Source organism: Phallusia mammillata, chromosome 4 (genome assembly GCF_965637545.1).
Source record: "Phallusia mammillata chromosome 4, kaPhaMamm4.hap1.1, whole genome shotgun sequence".
Taxonomy (NCBI): Eukaryota; Metazoa; Chordata; class Ascidiacea; order Phlebobranchia; family Ascidiidae; genus Phallusia; species Phallusia mammillata.
In genome coordinates this window covers 8,070,887-8,089,032 of record NC_137255.1, presented here as the reverse complement: position 1 = coordinate 8,089,032, position 18,146 = coordinate 8,070,887, and the positions used below count along the sequence as shown (strand labels likewise).

At 42.4% G+C, this 18,146-nt stretch overlaps 32 non-coding genes across 32 annotated transcripts; all 32 read right to left on the bottom strand.

Annotated features, from left to right (window-relative positions):
• Nucleotides 1-235: 235 nt before the first annotated feature.
• On the bottom strand, nt 236-317 carry Trnas-gcu (transfer RNA serine (anticodon GCU)). The gene has a single exon. It is a non-coding gene; the product is annotated as a tRNA-Ser (tRNA).
• Nucleotides 318-525: 208 nt separating this feature from the next.
• Nucleotides 526-608, bottom strand: Trnal-uaa (transfer RNA leucine (anticodon UAA)). The gene has a single exon. It is a non-coding gene; the product is annotated as a tRNA-Leu (tRNA).
• A 1,075-nt stretch (nt 609-1,683) lies between these two features.
• On the bottom strand, nt 1,684-1,765 carry Trnas-gcu (transfer RNA serine (anticodon GCU)). Its single transcript has one exon. It is a non-coding gene; the product is annotated as a tRNA-Ser (tRNA).
• A 208-nt stretch (nt 1,766-1,973) lies between these two features.
• Nucleotides 1,974-2,056, bottom strand: Trnal-uaa (transfer RNA leucine (anticodon UAA)). Its single transcript has one exon. It is a non-coding gene; the product is annotated as a tRNA-Leu (tRNA).
• Nucleotides 2,057-3,131: 1,075 nt separating this feature from the next.
• On the bottom strand, nt 3,132-3,213 carry Trnas-gcu (transfer RNA serine (anticodon GCU)). The gene has a single exon. It is a non-coding gene; the product is annotated as a tRNA-Ser (tRNA).
• A 687-nt stretch (nt 3,214-3,900) lies between these two features.
• Trnal-uaa (transfer RNA leucine (anticodon UAA)) lies at nt 3,901-3,983 on the bottom strand. The gene has a single exon. It is a non-coding gene; the product is annotated as a tRNA-Leu (tRNA).
• A 112-nt stretch (nt 3,984-4,095) lies between these two features.
• On the bottom strand, nt 4,096-4,177 carry Trnas-gcu (transfer RNA serine (anticodon GCU)). Its single transcript has one exon. It is a non-coding gene; the product is annotated as a tRNA-Ser (tRNA).
• A 403-nt stretch (nt 4,178-4,580) lies between these two features.
• Nucleotides 4,581-4,662, bottom strand: Trnas-gcu (transfer RNA serine (anticodon GCU)). The gene has a single exon. It is a non-coding gene; the product is annotated as a tRNA-Ser (tRNA).
• An 884-nt stretch (nt 4,663-5,546) lies between these two features.
• Nucleotides 5,547-5,628, bottom strand: Trnas-gcu (transfer RNA serine (anticodon GCU)). Its single transcript has one exon. It is a non-coding gene; the product is annotated as a tRNA-Ser (tRNA).
• Nucleotides 5,629-6,030: 402 nt separating this feature from the next.
• Trnas-gcu (transfer RNA serine (anticodon GCU)) lies at nt 6,031-6,112 on the bottom strand. Its single transcript has one exon. It is a non-coding gene; the product is annotated as a tRNA-Ser (tRNA).
• Nucleotides 6,113-6,318: 206 nt separating this feature from the next.
• Trnal-uaa (transfer RNA leucine (anticodon UAA)) lies at nt 6,319-6,401 on the bottom strand. Its single transcript has one exon. It is a non-coding gene; the product is annotated as a tRNA-Leu (tRNA).
• A 112-nt stretch (nt 6,402-6,513) lies between these two features.
• Trnas-gcu (transfer RNA serine (anticodon GCU)) lies at nt 6,514-6,595 on the bottom strand. Its single transcript has one exon. It is a non-coding gene; the product is annotated as a tRNA-Ser (tRNA).
• Nucleotides 6,596-6,803: 208 nt separating this feature from the next.
• Trnal-uaa (transfer RNA leucine (anticodon UAA)) lies at nt 6,804-6,886 on the bottom strand. The gene has a single exon. It is a non-coding gene; the product is annotated as a tRNA-Leu (tRNA).
• A 593-nt stretch (nt 6,887-7,479) lies between these two features.
• On the bottom strand, nt 7,480-7,561 carry Trnas-gcu (transfer RNA serine (anticodon GCU)). The gene has a single exon. It is a non-coding gene; the product is annotated as a tRNA-Ser (tRNA).
• A 687-nt stretch (nt 7,562-8,248) lies between these two features.
• Nucleotides 8,249-8,331, bottom strand: Trnal-uaa (transfer RNA leucine (anticodon UAA)). Its single transcript has one exon. It is a non-coding gene; the product is annotated as a tRNA-Leu (tRNA).
• Nucleotides 8,332-8,443: 112 nt separating this feature from the next.
• Trnas-gcu (transfer RNA serine (anticodon GCU)) lies at nt 8,444-8,525 on the bottom strand. Its single transcript has one exon. It is a non-coding gene; the product is annotated as a tRNA-Ser (tRNA).
• Nucleotides 8,526-9,892: 1,367 nt separating this feature from the next.
• On the bottom strand, nt 9,893-9,974 carry Trnas-gcu (transfer RNA serine (anticodon GCU)). Its single transcript has one exon. It is a non-coding gene; the product is annotated as a tRNA-Ser (tRNA).
• Nucleotides 9,975-10,180: 206 nt separating this feature from the next.
• Nucleotides 10,181-10,263, bottom strand: Trnal-uaa (transfer RNA leucine (anticodon UAA)). The gene has a single exon. It is a non-coding gene; the product is annotated as a tRNA-Leu (tRNA).
• A 594-nt stretch (nt 10,264-10,857) lies between these two features.
• Trnas-gcu (transfer RNA serine (anticodon GCU)) lies at nt 10,858-10,939 on the bottom strand. Its single transcript has one exon. It is a non-coding gene; the product is annotated as a tRNA-Ser (tRNA).
• A 400-nt stretch (nt 10,940-11,339) lies between these two features.
• Trnas-gcu (transfer RNA serine (anticodon GCU)) lies at nt 11,340-11,421 on the bottom strand. The gene has a single exon. It is a non-coding gene; the product is annotated as a tRNA-Ser (tRNA).
• A 400-nt stretch (nt 11,422-11,821) lies between these two features.
• On the bottom strand, nt 11,822-11,903 carry Trnas-gcu (transfer RNA serine (anticodon GCU)). The gene has a single exon. It is a non-coding gene; the product is annotated as a tRNA-Ser (tRNA).
• Nucleotides 11,904-12,593: 690 nt separating this feature from the next.
• Nucleotides 12,594-12,676, bottom strand: Trnal-uaa (transfer RNA leucine (anticodon UAA)). Its single transcript has one exon. It is a non-coding gene; the product is annotated as a tRNA-Leu (tRNA).
• Nucleotides 12,677-13,270: 594 nt separating this feature from the next.
• Trnas-gcu (transfer RNA serine (anticodon GCU)) lies at nt 13,271-13,352 on the bottom strand. The gene has a single exon. It is a non-coding gene; the product is annotated as a tRNA-Ser (tRNA).
• A 206-nt stretch (nt 13,353-13,558) lies between these two features.
• Trnal-uaa (transfer RNA leucine (anticodon UAA)) lies at nt 13,559-13,641 on the bottom strand. The gene has a single exon. It is a non-coding gene; the product is annotated as a tRNA-Leu (tRNA).
• A 594-nt stretch (nt 13,642-14,235) lies between these two features.
• Trnas-gcu (transfer RNA serine (anticodon GCU)) lies at nt 14,236-14,317 on the bottom strand. The gene has a single exon. It is a non-coding gene; the product is annotated as a tRNA-Ser (tRNA).
• A 400-nt stretch (nt 14,318-14,717) lies between these two features.
• On the bottom strand, nt 14,718-14,799 carry Trnas-gcu (transfer RNA serine (anticodon GCU)). Its single transcript has one exon. It is a non-coding gene; the product is annotated as a tRNA-Ser (tRNA).
• Nucleotides 14,800-15,005: 206 nt separating this feature from the next.
• Nucleotides 15,006-15,088, bottom strand: Trnal-uaa (transfer RNA leucine (anticodon UAA)). The gene has a single exon. It is a non-coding gene; the product is annotated as a tRNA-Leu (tRNA).
• Nucleotides 15,089-15,681: 593 nt separating this feature from the next.
• Trnas-gcu (transfer RNA serine (anticodon GCU)) lies at nt 15,682-15,763 on the bottom strand. The gene has a single exon. It is a non-coding gene; the product is annotated as a tRNA-Ser (tRNA).
• A 400-nt stretch (nt 15,764-16,163) lies between these two features.
• Nucleotides 16,164-16,245, bottom strand: Trnas-gcu (transfer RNA serine (anticodon GCU)). The gene has a single exon. It is a non-coding gene; the product is annotated as a tRNA-Ser (tRNA).
• A 208-nt stretch (nt 16,246-16,453) lies between these two features.
• Trnal-uaa (transfer RNA leucine (anticodon UAA)) lies at nt 16,454-16,536 on the bottom strand. Its single transcript has one exon. It is a non-coding gene; the product is annotated as a tRNA-Leu (tRNA).
• A 593-nt stretch (nt 16,537-17,129) lies between these two features.
• Trnas-gcu (transfer RNA serine (anticodon GCU)) lies at nt 17,130-17,211 on the bottom strand. The gene has a single exon. It is a non-coding gene; the product is annotated as a tRNA-Ser (tRNA).
• A 690-nt stretch (nt 17,212-17,901) lies between these two features.
• On the bottom strand, nt 17,902-17,984 carry Trnal-uaa (transfer RNA leucine (anticodon UAA)). Its single transcript has one exon. It is a non-coding gene; the product is annotated as a tRNA-Leu (tRNA).
• Nucleotides 17,985-18,146: the final 162 nt, after the last annotated feature.

The window sequence follows — 18,146 nt, the reverse complement described above, 5'->3', positions numbered from 1 at the left end:
ATAGCAGTCGTGCAGAATATGCAACGAAAATAACAACAGTTTACTTGGTGTGGGGTTCGGACTCACGCGGACAACTGTCCATTGGAACTTAAGTCCAACGCCTTAACCACTCGGCCAACCCAGTGACGATCAAGGGCAATTTGATTACCAAATGATAATACAAAATCCAATCACGAACTCTCAAAACTTAACATAGGGCCAGATTAAACAACCAAAAAGAGTACCAAAATTGATACGACGAGGATGGGACTCGAACCCACGCGTGCAGAGCACAATGGATTAGCAGTCCATCGCCTTAACCACTCGGCCACCTCGTCCAGACGAAGGCCAATTTTCGAATTAAAGCAATGTGTTTGATGTACGAAATACTCCATTTGAAAATAAATCTTGTCATTCAGCAGAAGTTTGACAAACATCTCAGTACAAAATGAAATACAAATGTACAATTTCGTCAGTCTTTTCCACTCGAGCACACATCAGATCGATAGCAGTCGTGCAGAATATGCAACAAAAATAACAACAATTTACTGGGTGTGGGGTTCGAACCCACGCGGACAACTGTCCATTGGAACTTAAGTCCAACGCCTTAACCACTCGGCCAACCCAGTGACGATTAAGGGCAATTTGATGGCCCAATGATAATACAAAATCCAATAACGAATTCTCAAAACTTAACATAGTGCAAGATTAAACAACCAAAAAAAGTATCAAAGATGATACGACGAGGATTGGATTCGAACCCACGCGTGCAGAGCACAATGGATTAGCAGACCATCGCCTTAACCACTCGGCCACCTCGTCCGGACGAAGGCCAATTTTCCAATTCAAGCAGTGTGTTTGATGTACGAAATACTCCACTTGAAAATAAATGTTGTCATTCAGCAGAAATTTGACAAACATCTCTGTACAAAATGTAAGATAAATGTACAATTTCGTCGGTTTCCCACTCGAGCACACATGAGATCGATGGCACTCATGCAGAACATGCAACAAAAATAACAACTATTTACTGGGTGTTGGGTTCGAACCCACGCGGACAACTGTCCATTGGAACTTAAGTCCAACGCCTTAACCACTCGGCCAACCCAGTGACTATCAAGGGCAATTTGATTGCCAAATGATAATACGAAATCCAATCACGAATTCTCAAAACTTAACATAGTGCAAGATTTAACAACCAAAAACAGTACCAAAGATGATACGACGAGGATGGGATTCGAACCCACGCGTGCAGAGCACAATGGATTAGCAGTCCATGACCTTAACCACTCGGGCACCTCGCCCAGACGAAGTCCAATTTTCCAATTCAAGCAGTGTGTTTGATGTACGAAATACTCCACTTGAAAATAAATGTTGTCATTCAGCAGAAACTTGAAAACCATCTCTGTACAAAATGAAATACAAATGTACAATTTCGTCAGTTTTCCACTCGAGCACACATCAGATCGATAGCAGTCGTGCAGAATATGCAACGAAAATAACAACAGTTTACTTGGTGTGGGGTTCGGACTCACGCGGACAACTGTCCATTGGAACTTAAGTCCAACGCCTTAACCACTCGGCCAACCCAGTGACGATCAAGGTCAATTTGATTGCCAAATGATAATACGAAATCCAATCACGAATTCTCAAAACTTAACATAGTGCCAGATTAAACAACTAAAAACAGTACCAAAGATGATACGACGAGGATGGGATTCGAACCCACGCGTGCAGAGCACAATGGATTAGCAGTCCATGGCCTTAACCACTCGGGCACCTCGCCCAGACGAAGGCCAATTTTCGAATTAAAGCAATGTGTTTGATGTACGAAATACTCCACTTGAAAATAAATCTTGTCATTCAGCAGAAGTTTGACAAACATCTCAGTACAAAATGAAATACAAATGTACAATTTCGTCAGTCTTTTCCACTCGAGCACACATCAGATCGATAGCAGTCGTGCAGAATATGCAACAAAAATAACAACAATTTACTGGGTGTGGGGTTCGAACCCACGCGGACAACTGTCCATTGGAACTTAAGTCCAACGCCTTAACCACTCGGCCAACCCAGTGACGATTAAGGGCAATTTGATGGCCCAATGATAATACAAAATCCAATAACGAATTCTCAAAACTTAACATAGTGCAAGATTAAACAACCAAAAAAAGTATCAAAGATGATACGACGAGGATTGGATTCGAACCCACGCGTGCAGAGCACAATGGATTAGCAGACCATCGCCTTAACCACTCGGCCACCTCGTCCGGACGAAGGCCAATTTTCCAATTCAAGCAGTGTGTTTGATGTACGAAATACTCCACTTGAAAATAAATGTTGTCATTCAGCAGAAATTTGACAAACATCTCTGTACAAAATGTAAGATAAATGTACAATTTCGTCGGTTTCCCACTCGAGCACACATGAGATCGATGGCACTCATGCAGAACATGCAACAAAAATAACAACTATTTACTGGGTGTTGGGTTCGAACCCACGCGGACAACTGTCCATTGGAACTTAAGTCCAACGCCTTAACCACTCGGCCAACCCAGTGACTATCAAGGGCAATTTGATTGCCAAATGATAATACGAAATCCAATCACGAATTCTCAAAACTTAACATAGTGCAAGATTTAACAACCAAAAACAGTACCAAAGATGATACGACGAGCATGGGATTCGAACCCACGCGTGCAGAGCACAATGGATTAGCAGTCCATGGCCTTAACCACTCGGGCACCTCGCCCAGACGAAGTCCAATTTTCCAATTCAAGCAGTGTGTTTGATGTACGAAATACTCCACTTGAAAATAAATGTTGTCATTCAGCAGAAACTTGACAACCATCTCTGTACAAAATGAAATACAAATGTACAATTTCGTCAGTTTTCCACTCGAGCACACATCAGATCGATAGCAGTCGTGCAGAATATGCAACGAAAATAACAACAGTTTACTTGGTGTGGGGTTCGGACTCACGCGGACAACTGTCCATTGGAACTTAAGTCCAACGCCTTAACCACTCGGCCAACCCAGTGACTATCAAGGTCAATTTGATTGCCAAATGATAATACGAAATCCAATCACGAATTCTCAAAACTTAACATAGTGCCAGATTAAACAACTAAAAACAGTACCAAAGATGATACGACGAGGATGGGATTCGAACCCACGCGTGCAGAGCACAATGGATTAGCAGTCCATGGCCTTAACCACTCGGGCACCTCGCCCAGACGAAGTCCAATTTTCCAATTCAAGCAGTGTGTTTGATGTTTGAAATACTCCACTTGAAAATAAATGTTGTCATTCAGCAGAAATTTGACAACCATCTCTGTACAAAATGAAATACAAATGTACAATTTCGTCAGTTTTCCACTCGAGCACACATCAGATCGATAGCAGTCGTGCAGAATATGCAACGAAAATAACAACAGTTTACTTGGTGTGGGGTTCGGACTCACGCGGACAACTGTCCATTGGAACTTAAGTCCAACGCCATAACCACTCGGCCAACCCAGTGACGATCAAGGGCAATTTGATTACCAAATGATAATACGAAATCCAATCACGAACTCTCAAAACTTAACATAGGGCCAGATTAAACAACCAAAAAGAGTACCAAAATTGATACGACGAGGATGGGACTCGAACCCACGCGTGCAGAGCACAATGGATTAGCAGTACATCGACTTAACACTCGGCAACTTTGACCCGACGAAGGCCAATTTTCCAATTAAAGCAATGTGTTTGATGTACGAAATACTCCACTTACAAATAAATCTTGTCATTCAGCAGAAATTTTGCAAACATCTCTGTACAAACTGTAAGATAAATGTACAATTTCGTCGGTTTTCCACTCGAGCACACATGAGATCGATGGCACTCATGCAGAATATGCAACGAAAATAACAACAATTTACTGGGTGGGGGATTCGAACCCACGCGGACAACTGTCCATTGGAACTTAAGTCCAACGCCTTAACCACTCGGCCAACCCAGTGACGATCAAGGGCAATTTGATGGCCTAATGATCATACGAAATCCAATCACGAATTCTCAAAACTTAACATAGGGCAAGAATTAAACAACCAAAAAGAGTACCGAACATGAAACGACAAAGATGGGATTCGAACCCACGCGTGCAGAGCACAATGGATTAGCAGTCCATCGCCTTAACCACTCGGCCACCTCGCCCAGACGAAGTCCAATTTTCCAATTCAAGCAGTGTGTTTGATATACGAAATACTCCACTTGAAAATAAATCTTGTCATTCAGCAGAAGTTTGACAAACATCTCAGTACAAAATGAAATACAAATGTACAATTTCGTCAGTCTTTTCCACTCGAGCACACATCAGATCGATAGCAGTCGTGCAGAATATGCAACAAAAATAACAACAATTTACTGGGTGTTGGGTTCGAACCCACGCGGACAACTGTCCATTGGAACTTAAGTCCAACGCCTTAACCACTCGGCCAACCCAGTGACGATCAAGCGCAATTTGATGGCCTAATGATAATACGAAATCCAATCACGAATTCTCAAAACTTAACATAGGGCAAGAATTAAACAACCAAAAAGAGTACCGAACATGAAACGACAAAGATGGGATTCGAACCCACGCGTGCAGAGCACAATGGATTAGCAGTCCATCGCCTTAACCACTCGGCCACCTCGTCCAGACGAAGGCCAATTTTCCAATTCAAGCAGTGTGTTTGATGTACGAAATACTCCACTTGAAAATAAATCTTGTCATTCAGCAGAAGTTTGACAAACATCTCAGTACAAAATGAAATACAAATGTACAATTTCGTCAGTCTTTTCCACTCGAGCACACATCAGATCGATAGCAGTGGTGCAGAATATGCAACGAAAATAACAACATTTTACTGGGTGTGGGGTTCGAATGCATGCGGACAACTGTCCATTGGAACTTAAGTCCAACGCCTTAACCACTCGGCCAACCCAGTGACGATTAAGGGCAATTTGATGGCCCAATGATAATACGAAATCCAATCACGAATTCTCAAAACTTAACATAGGGCAAGATTAAACAACCAAAAAAAGTATCAAAGATGATACGACAAGGATTGGATTCGAACCCACGCGTGCAGAGCACAATGGATTAGCAGACCATCGCCTTAATCACTCAGCCACCTCGTCCGGACGAAGGCCAATTTTCCAATTCAAGCAGTGTGTTTGATGTACGAAATACTCCACTTGAAAATAAATGTTGTCATTCAGCAGAAATTTGACAAACATCTCTGTACAAAATGTAAGATAAATGTACAATTTCGTCGGTTTTCCACTCGAGCACACATGAGATCGATGGCACTCATGCAGAACATGCAACAAAAATAACAACTATTTACTGGGTGTTGGGTTCGAACCCACGCGGACAACTGTCCATTGGAACTTAAGTCCAACGCCTTAACCACTCGGCCAACCCAGTGACTATCAAGGGCAATTTGATTGCCAAATGATAATACGAAATCCAATCACGAATTCTCAAAACTTAACATAGTGCAAGATTTAACAACCAAAAACAGTACCAAAGATGATACGACGAGGATGGGATTCGAACCCACGCGTGCAGAGCACAATGGATTAGCAGTCCATGGCCTTAACCACTCGGCCACCTCGCCCAGACGAAGTCCAATTTTCCAATTCCAGCGATGTGTTTGATGTACGAAATACTCCACTTACAAATAAATGTTGTCATTCAGCAGAAATTTGACAAACATCTCTGTACAAAATGAAATACAAATGTACAATTTCGTCAGTCTTTTCCACTCGAGCACACATCAGATCGATAGCAGTCGTGCAGAATATGCAACGAAAATAACAACAGTTTACTTTGTGTGGGGTTCGAACCCACGCGGACAACTGTCCATTGGAACTTAAGTCCAACGCCTTAACCAGTCGGCCAACCCAGTGACCATCAAGGGCAATTTGATTGCCAAGTGATAATACGAAATCCAATCACGAACTCTTAAAACTTAACATAGGGCCAGATTAAACAACCAAAAAGAGTACCGAACATGAAACGACGAGGAAGGGATTCGAACCCACGCGTGCAGAGCACAATGGATTAGCAGTCCATCGCCTTAACCACTCGGCCACCTCGTCCAGACGAAGGCCAATTTTCCAATTCAAGCAGTGTGTTTGATGTACGAAATACTCCACTTGAAAATAAATATTGTCATTCAGTAGAAATTTGACAAACATCTCTGTACAAAATGTAAGACAAATGTACAATTTCGTCGGTTTTCCACTCGAGCACACATCAGATCGATAGCACTCATGCAGAACATGCAACAAAAATAACAACAATTTACTGGGTGTGGGGTTCGGACCCACGCGGACAACTGTCCATTGGAACTTAAGTCCAACGCCTTAACCACTCGGCCAACCCAGTGACGATCAAGGGCAATTTGATTACCAAATGATAATACGAAATCCAATCACGAACTCTCAAAACTTAACATAGGGCAAGAATTAAACAACCAAAAAGAGTGCCAAAGATGATACGACGAGGATGGGATTCGAACCCACGCGTGCAGAGCACAATGGATTAGCAGTCCATCGCCTTAACCACTCGGCCACCTCGTCCAGACGATAGCCAATTTTCGAATTAAAGCAATGTGTTTGATGTACGAAATACTCCACTTGAAAATAAATCTTGTCATTCAGCAGAAGTTTGACAAACATCTCAGTACAAAATGAAATACAAATGTACAATTTCGTCAGTCTTTTCCACTCGAGCACACATCAGATCGATAGCATTCGTGCAGAATATGCAACAAAAATAACAACAATTTACTGGGTGTGGGGTTCGAACCCACGCGGACAACTGTCCATTGGAACTTAAGTCCAACGCCTTAACCACTCGGCCAACCCAGTGACGATTAAGGGCAATTTGATGGCCCAATGATAATACAAAATCCAATCACGAATTCTCAAAACTTAACATAGGGCAAGATTAAACAACCAAAAAAAGTATCAAAGATGATACGACGAGGATTGGATTCGAACCCACGCGTGCAGAGCACAATGGATTAGCAGACCATCGCCTTAACCACTCGGCCACCTCGTCCGGACGAAGGCCAATTTTCCAATTCAAGCAGTGTGTTTGATGTACGAAATACTCCACTTGAAAATAAATGTTGTCATTCAGCAGAAATTTGACAAACATCTCTGTACAAAATGTAAGATAAATGTACAATTTCGTCGGTTTCCCACTCGAGCACACATGAGATCGATGGCACTCATGCAGAACATGCAACAAAAATAACAACTATTTACTGGGTGTTGGGTTCGAACCCACGCGGACAACTGTCCATTGGAACTTAAGTCCAACGCCTTAACCACTCGGCCAACCCAGTGACTATCAAGGGCAATTTGATTGCCAAATGATAATACGAAATCCAATCACGAATTCTCAAAACTTAACATAGTGCAAGATTTAACAACCAAAAACAGTACCAAAGATGATACGACGAGGATGGGATTCGAACCCACGCGTGCAGAGCACAATGGATTAGCAGTCCATGGCCTTAACCACTCGGGCACCTCGCCCAGACGAAGTCCAATTTTCCAATTCAAGCAGTGTGTTTGATGTACGAAATACTCCACTTGAAAATAAATGTTGTCATTCAGCAGAAATTTGACAACCATCTCTGTACAAAATGAAATACAAATGTACAATTTCGTCAGTTTTCCACTCGAGCACACATCAGATCGATAGCAGTCGTGCAGAATATGCAACAAAAATAACAACAGTTTACTTGGTGTGGGGTTCGGACTCACGCGGACAACTGTCCATTGGAACTTAAGTCCAACGCCTTAACCACTCGGCCAACCCAGTGACGATCAAGGGCAATTTGATTACCAAATGATAATACGAAATCCAATCACGAACTCTCAAAACTTAACATAGGGCCAGATTAAACAACCAAAAAGAGTACCAAAATTGATACGACGAGGATGGGACTCGAACCCACGCGTGCAGAGCACAATGGATTAGCAGTACATCGACTTAACACTCGGCAACTTTGACCCGACGAAGGCCAATTTTCCAATTAAAGCAATGTGTTTGATGTACGAAATACTCCACTTACAAATAAATGTTGTCATTCAGCAGAAATTTGGCAAACATCTCTGTACAAAATGAAATACAAATGTACAATTTCGTCAGTTTTCCACTCGAGCACACATGAGATCGATGGCACTCATGCAGAATATGCAACAAAAATAACAACAATTTACTGGGTGGGGGGTTCGAACCCACGCGGACAACTGTCCATTGGAACTTAAGTCCAACGCCTTAACCACTCGGCCAACCCAGTGACGATCAAGGGCAATTTGATGGCCTAATGATAATACGAAATCCAATCACGAATTCTCAAAACTTAACATAGGGCAAGAATTAAACAACCAAAAAGAGTACCGAACATGAAACGACAAAGATGGGATTCGAACCCACGCGTGCAGAGCACAATGGATTAGCAGTCCATCGCCTTAACCACTCGGCCACCTCGTCCAGACGAAGGCCAATTTTCCAATTCAAGCAGTGTGTTTGATGTACGAAATACTCCACTTGAAAATAAATCTTGTCATTCAGCAGAAGTTTGACAAACATCTCAGTACAAAATGAAATACAAATGTACAATTTCGTCAGTCTTTTCCACTCGAGCACACATCAGATCGATAGCAGTGGTGCAGAATATGCAACGAAAATAACAACATTTTACTGGGTGTGGGGTTCGAACGCATGCGGACAACTGTCCATTGGAACTTAAGTCCAACGCCTTAACCACTCGGCCAACCCAGTGACGATTAAGGGCAATTTGATGGCCCAATGATAATACGAAATCCAATCACGAATTCTCAAAACTTAACATAGGGCAAGATTTAACAACCAAAAAAAGTATCAAAGATGATACGACGAGGATTGGATTCGAACCCACGCGTGCAGAGCACAATGGATTAGCAGACCATCGCCTTAATCACTCAGCCACCTCGTCCGGACGAAGGCCAATTTTCCAATTCAAGCAGTGTGTTTGATGTACGAAATACTCCACTTGAAAATAAATCTTGTCATTCAGCAGAAATTTGACAAACATCTCTGTACAAAATGTAAGATAAATGTACAATTTCGTCGGTTTTCCACTCGAGCACACATGAGATCGATGGCACTCATGCAGAACATGCAACAAAAATAACAACTATTTACTGGGTGTTGGGTTCGAACCCACGCGGACAACTGTCCATTGGAACTTAAGTCCAACGCCTTAACCACTCGGCCAACCCAGTGACTATCAAGGGCAATTTGATTGCCAAATGATAATACGAAATCCAATCACGAACTCTTAAAACTTAACATAGGGCCAGATTAAACAACCAAAAAGAGTACCATGGATGATACGACGAGGATGGGACTCGAACCCACGCGTGCAGAGCGCAATGGATTAGCAGTGCATCGCTTTAACACTCGGCAACTTTGACCCGACGAAGGCCAATTTTCCAATTCAAGCAATGTGTTTGATGTACGAAATACTCCAATAAAATATAAATCTTGTCATTCAGCAGAAATTTGACAAACATCTCTGTACAAAATGAAATACAAATGTACAATTTCATCAGTCTTTTCCACTCGAGCACACATCAGATCGATAGCAGTCGTGCAGAATATGCAACGAAAATAACAACAGTTTACTTTGTGTGGGGTTCGAACCCACGCGGACAACTGTCCATTGGAACTTAAGTCCAACGCCTTAACCAGTCGGCCAACCCAGTGACCATCAAGGGCAATTTGATTGCCAAGTGATAATACGAAATCCAATCACGAACTCTTAAAACTTAACATAGGGCCAGATTAAACAACCAAAAAGAGTACCGAACATGAAACGACGAGGAAGGGATTCGAACCCACGCGTGCAGAGCACAATGGATTAGCAGTCCATCGCCTTAACCACTCGGCCACCTCGTCCAGACGAAGGCCAATTTTCCAATTCAAGCAGTGTGTTTGATGTACGAAATACTCCACTTGAAAATAAATATTGTCATTCAGCAGAAATTTGACAAACATCTCTGTACAAAATGTAAGACAAATGTACAATTTCGTCGGTTTTCCACTCGAGCACACATCAGATCGATAGCACTCATGCAGAACATGCAACAAAAATAACAACAATTTACTGGGTGTGGGGTTCGGACCCACGCGGACAACTGTCCATTGGAACTTAAGTCCAACGCCTTAACCACTCGGCCAACCCAGTGACGATCAAGGGCAATTTGATTACCAAATGATAATACGAAATCCAATCACGAACTCTCAAAACTTAACATAGGGCAAGAATTAAACAACCAAAAAGAGTGCCAAAGATGATACGACGAGGATTGGATTCGAACCCACGCGTGCAGAGCACAATGGATTAGCAGACCATCGCCTTAACCACTCGGCCACCTCGTCCGGACGAAGGCCAATTTTCCAATTCAAGCAGTGTGTTTGATGTACGAAATACTCCACTTGAAAATAAATGTTGTCATTCAGCAGAAATTTGACAAACATCTCTGTACAAAATGTAAGATAAATGTACAATTTCGTCGGTTTCCCACTCGAGCACACATGAGATCGATGGCACTCATGCAGAACATGCAACAAAAATAACAACTATTTACTGGGTGTTGGGTTCGAACCCACGCGGACAACTGTCCATTGGAACTTAAGTCCAACGCCTTAACCACTCGGCCAACCCAGTGACTATCAAGGGCAATTTGATTGCCAAATGATAATACGAAATCCAATCACGAATTCTCAAAACTTAACATAGTGCAAGATTTAACAACCAAAAACAGTACCAAAGATGATACGACGAGGATGGGATTCGAACCCACGCGTGCAGAGCACAATGGATTAGCAGTCCATGGCCTTAACCACTCGGGCACCTCGCCCAGACGAAGTCCAATTTTCCAATTCAAGCAGTGTGTTTGATGTACGAAATACTCCACTTGAAAATAAATGTTGTCATTCAGCAGAAATTTGACAACCATCTCTGTACAAAATGAAATACAAATGTACAATTTCGTCAGTTTTCCACTCGAGCACACATCAGATCGATAGCAGTCGTGCAGAATATGCAACGAAAATAACAACAGTTTACTTGGTGTGGGGTTCGGACTCACGCGGACAACTGTCCATTGGAACTTAAGTCCAACGCCTTAACCACTCGGCCAACCCAGTGACGATCAAGGGCAATTTGATTACCAAATGATAATACAAAATCCAATCACGAACTCTCAAAACTTAACATAGGGCCAGATTAAACAACCAAAAAGAGTACCAAAATTGATACGACGAGGATGGGACTCGAACCCACGCGTGCAGAGCACAATGGATTAGCAGTCCATCGCCTTAACCACTCGGCCACCTCGTCCAGACGAAGGCCAATTTTCGAATTAAAGCAATGTGTTTGATGTACGAAATACTCCACTTGAAAATAAATATTGTCATTCAGTAGAAATTTGACAAACATCTCTGTACAAAATGTAAGATAAATGTACAATTTCGTCGGTTTCCCACTCGAGCACACATGAGATCGATGGCACTCATGCAGAACATGCAACAAAAATAACAACTATTTACTGGGTGTTGGGTTCGAACCCACGCGGACAACTGTCCATTGGAACTTAAGTCCAACGCCTTAACCACTCGGCCAACCCAGTGACTATCAAGGGCAATTTGATTGCCAAATGATAATACGAAATCCAATCACGAATTCTCAAAACTTAACATAGTGCAAGATTTAACAACCAAAAACAGTACCAAAGATGATACGACGAGGATGGGATTCGAACCCACGCGTGCAGAGCACAATGGATTAGCAGTCCATGGCCTTAACCACTCGGGCACCTCGCCCAGACGAAGTCCAATTTTCCAATTCAAGCAGTGTGTTTGATGTACGAAATACTCCACTTGAAAATAAATCTTGTCATTCAGCAGAAGTTTGACAAACATCTCAGTACAAAATGAAATACAAATGTACAATTTCGTCAGTCTTTTCCACTCGAGCACACATCAGATCGATAGCAGTGGTGCAGAATATGCAACGAAAATAACAACATTTTACTGGGTGTGGGGTTCGAACGCATGCGGACAACTGTCCATTGGAACTTAAGTCCAACGCCTTAACCACTCGGCCAACCCAGTGACGATTAAGGGCAATTTGATGGCCCAATGATAATACGAAATCCAATCACGAATTCTCAAAACTTAACATAGGGCAAGATTTAACAACCAAAAAAAGTATCAAAGATGATACGACGAGGATTGGATTCGAACCCACGCGTGCAGAGCACAATGGATTAGCAGACCATCGCCTTAATCACTCAGCCACCTCGTCCGGACGAAGGCCAATTTTCCAATTCAAGCAGTGTGTTTGATGTACGAAATACTCCACTTGAAAATAAATGTTGTCATTCAGCAGAAATTTGACAAACATCTCTGTACAAAATGTAAGATAAATGTACAATTTCGTCGGTTTTCCACTCGAGCACACATGAGATCGATGGCACTCATGCAGAACATGCAACAAAAATAACAACTATTTACTGGGTGTGGGGTTCGAACCCACGCGGACAACTGTCCATTGGAACTTAAGTCCAACGCCTTAACCACTCGGCCAACCCAGTGACTATCAAGGGCAATTTGATTGCCAAATGATAATACGAAATCCAATCACGAACTCTTAAAACTTAACATAGGGCCAGATTAAACAACCAAAAAGAGTACCATGGATGATACGACGAGGATGGGACTCGAACCCACGCGTGCAGAGCGCAATGGATTAGCAGTGCATCGCTTTAACACTCGGCAACTTTGACCCGACGAAGGCCAATTTTCCAATTCAAGCAATGTGTTTGATGTACGAAATACTCCAATAAAATATAAATCTTGTCATTCAGCAGAAATTTGACAAACATCTCTGTACAAAATGAAATACAAATGTACAATTTCATCAGTCTTTTCCACTCGAGCACACATCAGATCGATAGCAGTCGTGCAGAATATGCAACGAAAATAACAACAGTTTACTTTGTGTGGGGTTCGAACCCACGCGGACAACTGTCCATTGGAACTTAAGTCCAACGCCTTAACCAGTCGGCCAACCCAGTGACCATCAAGGGCAATTTGATTGCCAAGTGATAATACGAAATCCAATCACGAACTCTTAAAACTTAACATAGGGCCAGATTAAACAACCAAAAAGAGTACCGAACATGAAACGACAAGGAAGGGATTCGAACCCACGCGTGCAGAGCACAATGGATTAGCAGTCCATCGCCTTAACCACTCGGCCACCTCGTCCAGACGAAGGCCAATTTTCCAATTCAAGCAGTGTGTTTGATGTACGAAATACTCCACTTGAAAATAAATATTGTCATTCAGCAGAAATTTGACAAACATCTCTGTACAAAATGTAAGACAAATGTACAATTTCGTCGGTTTTCCACTCGAGCACACATCAGATCGATAGCACTCATGCAGAACATGCAACAAAAATAACAACAATTTACTGGGTGTGGGGTTCGGACCCACGCGGACAACTGTCCATTGGAACTTAAGTCCAACGCCTTAACCACTCGGCCAACCCAGTGACGATCAAGGGCAATTTGATTACCAAATGATAATACGAAATCCAATCACGAACTCTCAAAACTTAACATAGGGCAAGAATTAAACAACCAAAAAGAGTGCCAAAGATGATACGACGAGGATTGGATTCGAACCCACGCGTGCAGAGCACAATGGATTAGCAGACCATCGCCTTAACCACTCGGCCACCTCGTCCGGACGAAGGCCAATTTTCCAATTCAAGCAGTGTGTTTGATGTACGAAATACTCCACTTGAAAATAAATGTTGTCATTCAGCAGAAATTTGACAAACATCTCTGTACAAAATGTAAGATAAATGTACAATTTCGTCGGTTTCCCACTCGAGCACACATGAGATCGATGGCACTCATGCAGAACATGCAACAAAAATAACAACTATTTACTGGGTGTTGGGTTCGAACCCACGCGGACAACTGTCCATTGGAACTTAAGTCCAACGCCTTAACCACTCGGCCAACCCAGTGACTATCAAGGGCAATTTGATTGCCAAATGATAATACGAAATCCAATCACGAATTCTCAAAACTTAACATAGTGCAAGATTTAACAACCAAAAACAGTACCAAAGATGATACGACGAGGATGGGATTCGAACCCACGCGTGCAGAGCACAATGGATTAGCAGTCCATGGCCTTAACCACTCGGGCACCTCGCCCAGACGAAGTCCAATTTTCCAATTCAAGCAGTGTGTTTGATGTACGAAATACTCCACTTGAAAATAAATGTTGTCATTCAGCAGAAATTTGACAACCATCTCTGTACAAAATGAAATACAAATGTACAATTTCGTCAGTTTTCCACTCGAGCACACATCAGATCGATAGCAGTCGTGCAGAATATGCAACGAAAATAACAACAGTTTACTTGGTGTGGGGTTCGGACTCACGCGGACAACTGTCCATTGGAACTTAAGTCCAACGCCTTAACCACTCGGCCAACCCAGTGACGATCAAGGGCAATTTGATTACCAAATGATAATACAAAATCCAATCACGAACTCTCAAAACTTAACATAGGGCCAGATTAAACAACCAAAAAGAGTACCAAAATTGATACGACGAGGATGGGACTCGAACCCACGCGTGCAGAGCACAATGGATTAGCAGTCCATCGCCTTAACCACTCGGCCACCTCGTCCAGACGAAGGCCAATTTTCGAATTAAAGCAATGTGTTTGATGTACGAAATACTCCACTTGAAAATAAATATTGTCATTCAGTAGAAATTTGACAAACATCTCTGTACAAAATGTAAGACAAATGTACAATTTCGTCGGTTTTCCACTCGAGCACACATCAGATCGATAGCACTCATGCAGAATATGCAACAAAAATAACAACAATTTACTGGGTGTGGGGTTCGAACCCACGCGGACAACTGTCCATTGGAACTTAAGTCCAACGCCTTAACCACTCGGCCAACCCAGTGACGATTAAGGGCAATTTGATGGCCCAATGATAATACAAAATCCAATCACGAATTCTCAAAACTTAACATAGTGCAAGATTAAACAACCAAAAAAAGTATCAAAGATGATACGACGAGGATTGGATTCGAACCCACGCGTGCAGAGCACAATGGATTAGCAGACCATCGCCTTAACCACTCGGCCACCTCGTCCGGACGAAGGCCAATTTTCCAATTCAAGCAGTGTGTTTGATGTACGAAATACTCCACTTGAAAATAAATGTTGTCATTCAGCAGAAATTTGACAAACATCTCTGTACAAAATGTAAGATAAATGTACAATTTCGTCGGTTTCCCACTCGAGCACACATGAGATCGATGGCACTCATGCAGAACATGCAACAAAAATAACAACTATTTACTGGGTGTTGGGTTCGAACCCACGCGGACAACTGTCCATTGGAACTTAAGTCCAACGCCTTAACCACTCGGCCAACCCAGTGACTATCAAGGGCAATTTGATTGCCAAATGATAATACGAAATCCAATCACGAATTCTCAAAACTTAACATAGTGCAAGATTTAACAACCAAAAACAGTACCAAAGATGATACGACGAGGATGGGATTCGAACCCACGCGTGCAGAGCACAATGGATTAGCAGTCCATGGCCTTAACCACTCGGGCACCTCGCCCAGACGAAGTCCAATTTTCCAATTCAAGCAGTGTGTTTGATGTACGAAATACTCCACTTGAAAATAAATGTTGTCATTCAGCAGAAACTTGACAACCATCTCTGTACAAAATGAAATACAAATGTACAATTTCGTCAGTTTTCCACTCGAGCACACATCAGATCGATAGCAGTCGTGCAGAATATGCAACGAAAATAACAACAGTTTACTTGGTGTGGGGTTCGGACTCACGCGGACAACTGTCCATTGGAACTTAAGTCCAACGCCTTAACCACTCGGCCAACCCAGTGACTATCAAGGGCAATTTGATTGCCAAATGATAATACGAAATCCAATCACGAATTCTCAAAACTTAACATAGTGCCAGATTAAACAACTAAAAACAGTACCAAAGATGATACGACGAGGATGGGATTCGAACCCACGCGTGCAGAGCACAATGGATTAGCAGTCCATGGCCTTAACCACTCGGGCACCTCGCCCAGACGAAGGCCAATTTTCGAATTAAAGCAATGTGTTTGATGTACGAAATACTCCACTTGAAAATAAATCTTGTCATTCAGCAGAAGTTTGACAAACATCTCAGTACAAAATGAAATACAAATGTACAATTTCGTCAGTCTTTTCCACTCGAGCACACATCAGATCGATAGCAGTCGTGCAGAATATGCAACAAAAATAACAACAATTTACTGGGTGTGGGGTTCGAACCCACGCGGACAACTGTCCATTGGAACTTAAGTCCAACGCCTTAACCACTCGGCCAACCCAGTGACGATTAAGGGCAATTTGATGGCCCAATGATAATACAAAATCCAATAACGAATTCTCAAAACTTAACATAGTGCAAGATTAAACAACCAAAAAAAGTATCAAAGATGATACGACGAGGATTGGATTCGAACCCACGCGTGCAGAGCACAATGGATTAGCAGACCATCGCCTTAACCACTCGGCCACCTCGTCCGGACGAAGGCCAATTTTCCAATTCAAGCAGTGTGTTTGATGTACGAAATACTCCACTTGAAAATAAATGTTGTCATTCAGCAGAAATTTGACAAACATCTCTGTACAAAATGTAAGATAAATGTACAATTTCGTCGGTTTCCCACTCGAGCACACATGAGATCGATGGCACTCATGCAGAACATGCAACAAAAATAACAACTATTTACTGGGTGTTGGGTTCGAACCCACGCGGACAACTGTCCATTGGAACTTAAGTCCAACGCCTTAACCACTCGGCCAACCCAGTGACTATCAAGGGCAATTTGATTGCCAAATGATAATACGAAATCCAATCACGAATTCTCAAAACTTAACATAGTGCAAGATTTAACAACCAAAAACAGTACCAAAGATGATACGACGAGGATGGGATTCGAACCCACGCGTGCAGAGCACAATGGATTAGCAGTCCATGGCCTTAACCACTCGGGCACCTCGCCCAGACGAAGCCCAATTTTCCAATTCAAGCAGTGTGTTTGATGTACGAAATACTCCACTTGAAAATAAATGTTGTCATTCAGCAGAAATTTGACAACCATCTCTGTACAAAATGAAATACAAATGTACAATTTCGTCAGTTTTCCACTCGAGCACACATCAGATCGATAGCAGTCGTGCAGAATATGCAACGAAAATAACAACAGTTTACTTGGTGTGGGGTTCGGACTCACGCGGACAACTGTCCATTGGAACTTAAGTCCAACGCCTTAACCACTCGGCCAACCCAGTGACTATCAAGGTCAATTTGATTGCCAAATGATAATACGAAATCCAATCACGAATTCTCAAAACTTAACATAGTGCCAGATTAAACAACTAAAAACAGTACCAAAGATGATACGACGAGGATGGGATTCGAACCCACGCGTGCAGAGCACAATGGATTAGCAGTCCATGGCCTTAACCACTCGGGCACCTCGCCCAGACGAAGGCCAATTTTCGAATTAAAGCAATGTGTTTGATGTACGAAATACTCCACTTGAAAATAAATCTTGTCATTCAGCAGAAGTTTGACAAACATCTCAGTACAAAATGAAATACAAATGTACAATTTCGTCAGTCTTTTCCACTCGAGCACACATCAGATCGATAGCAGTCGTGCAGAATATGCAACAAAAATAACAACAATTTACTGGGTGTGGGGTTCGAACCCACGCGGACAACTGTCCATTGGAACTTAAGTCCAACGCCTTAACCACTCGGCCAACCCAGTGACGATTAAGGGCAATTTGATGGCCCAATGATAATACAAAATCCAATAACGAATTCTCAAAACTTAACATAGTGCAAGATTAAACAACCAAAAAAAGTATCAAAGATGATACGACGAGGATTGGATTCGAACCCACGCGTGCAGAGCACAATGGATTAGCAG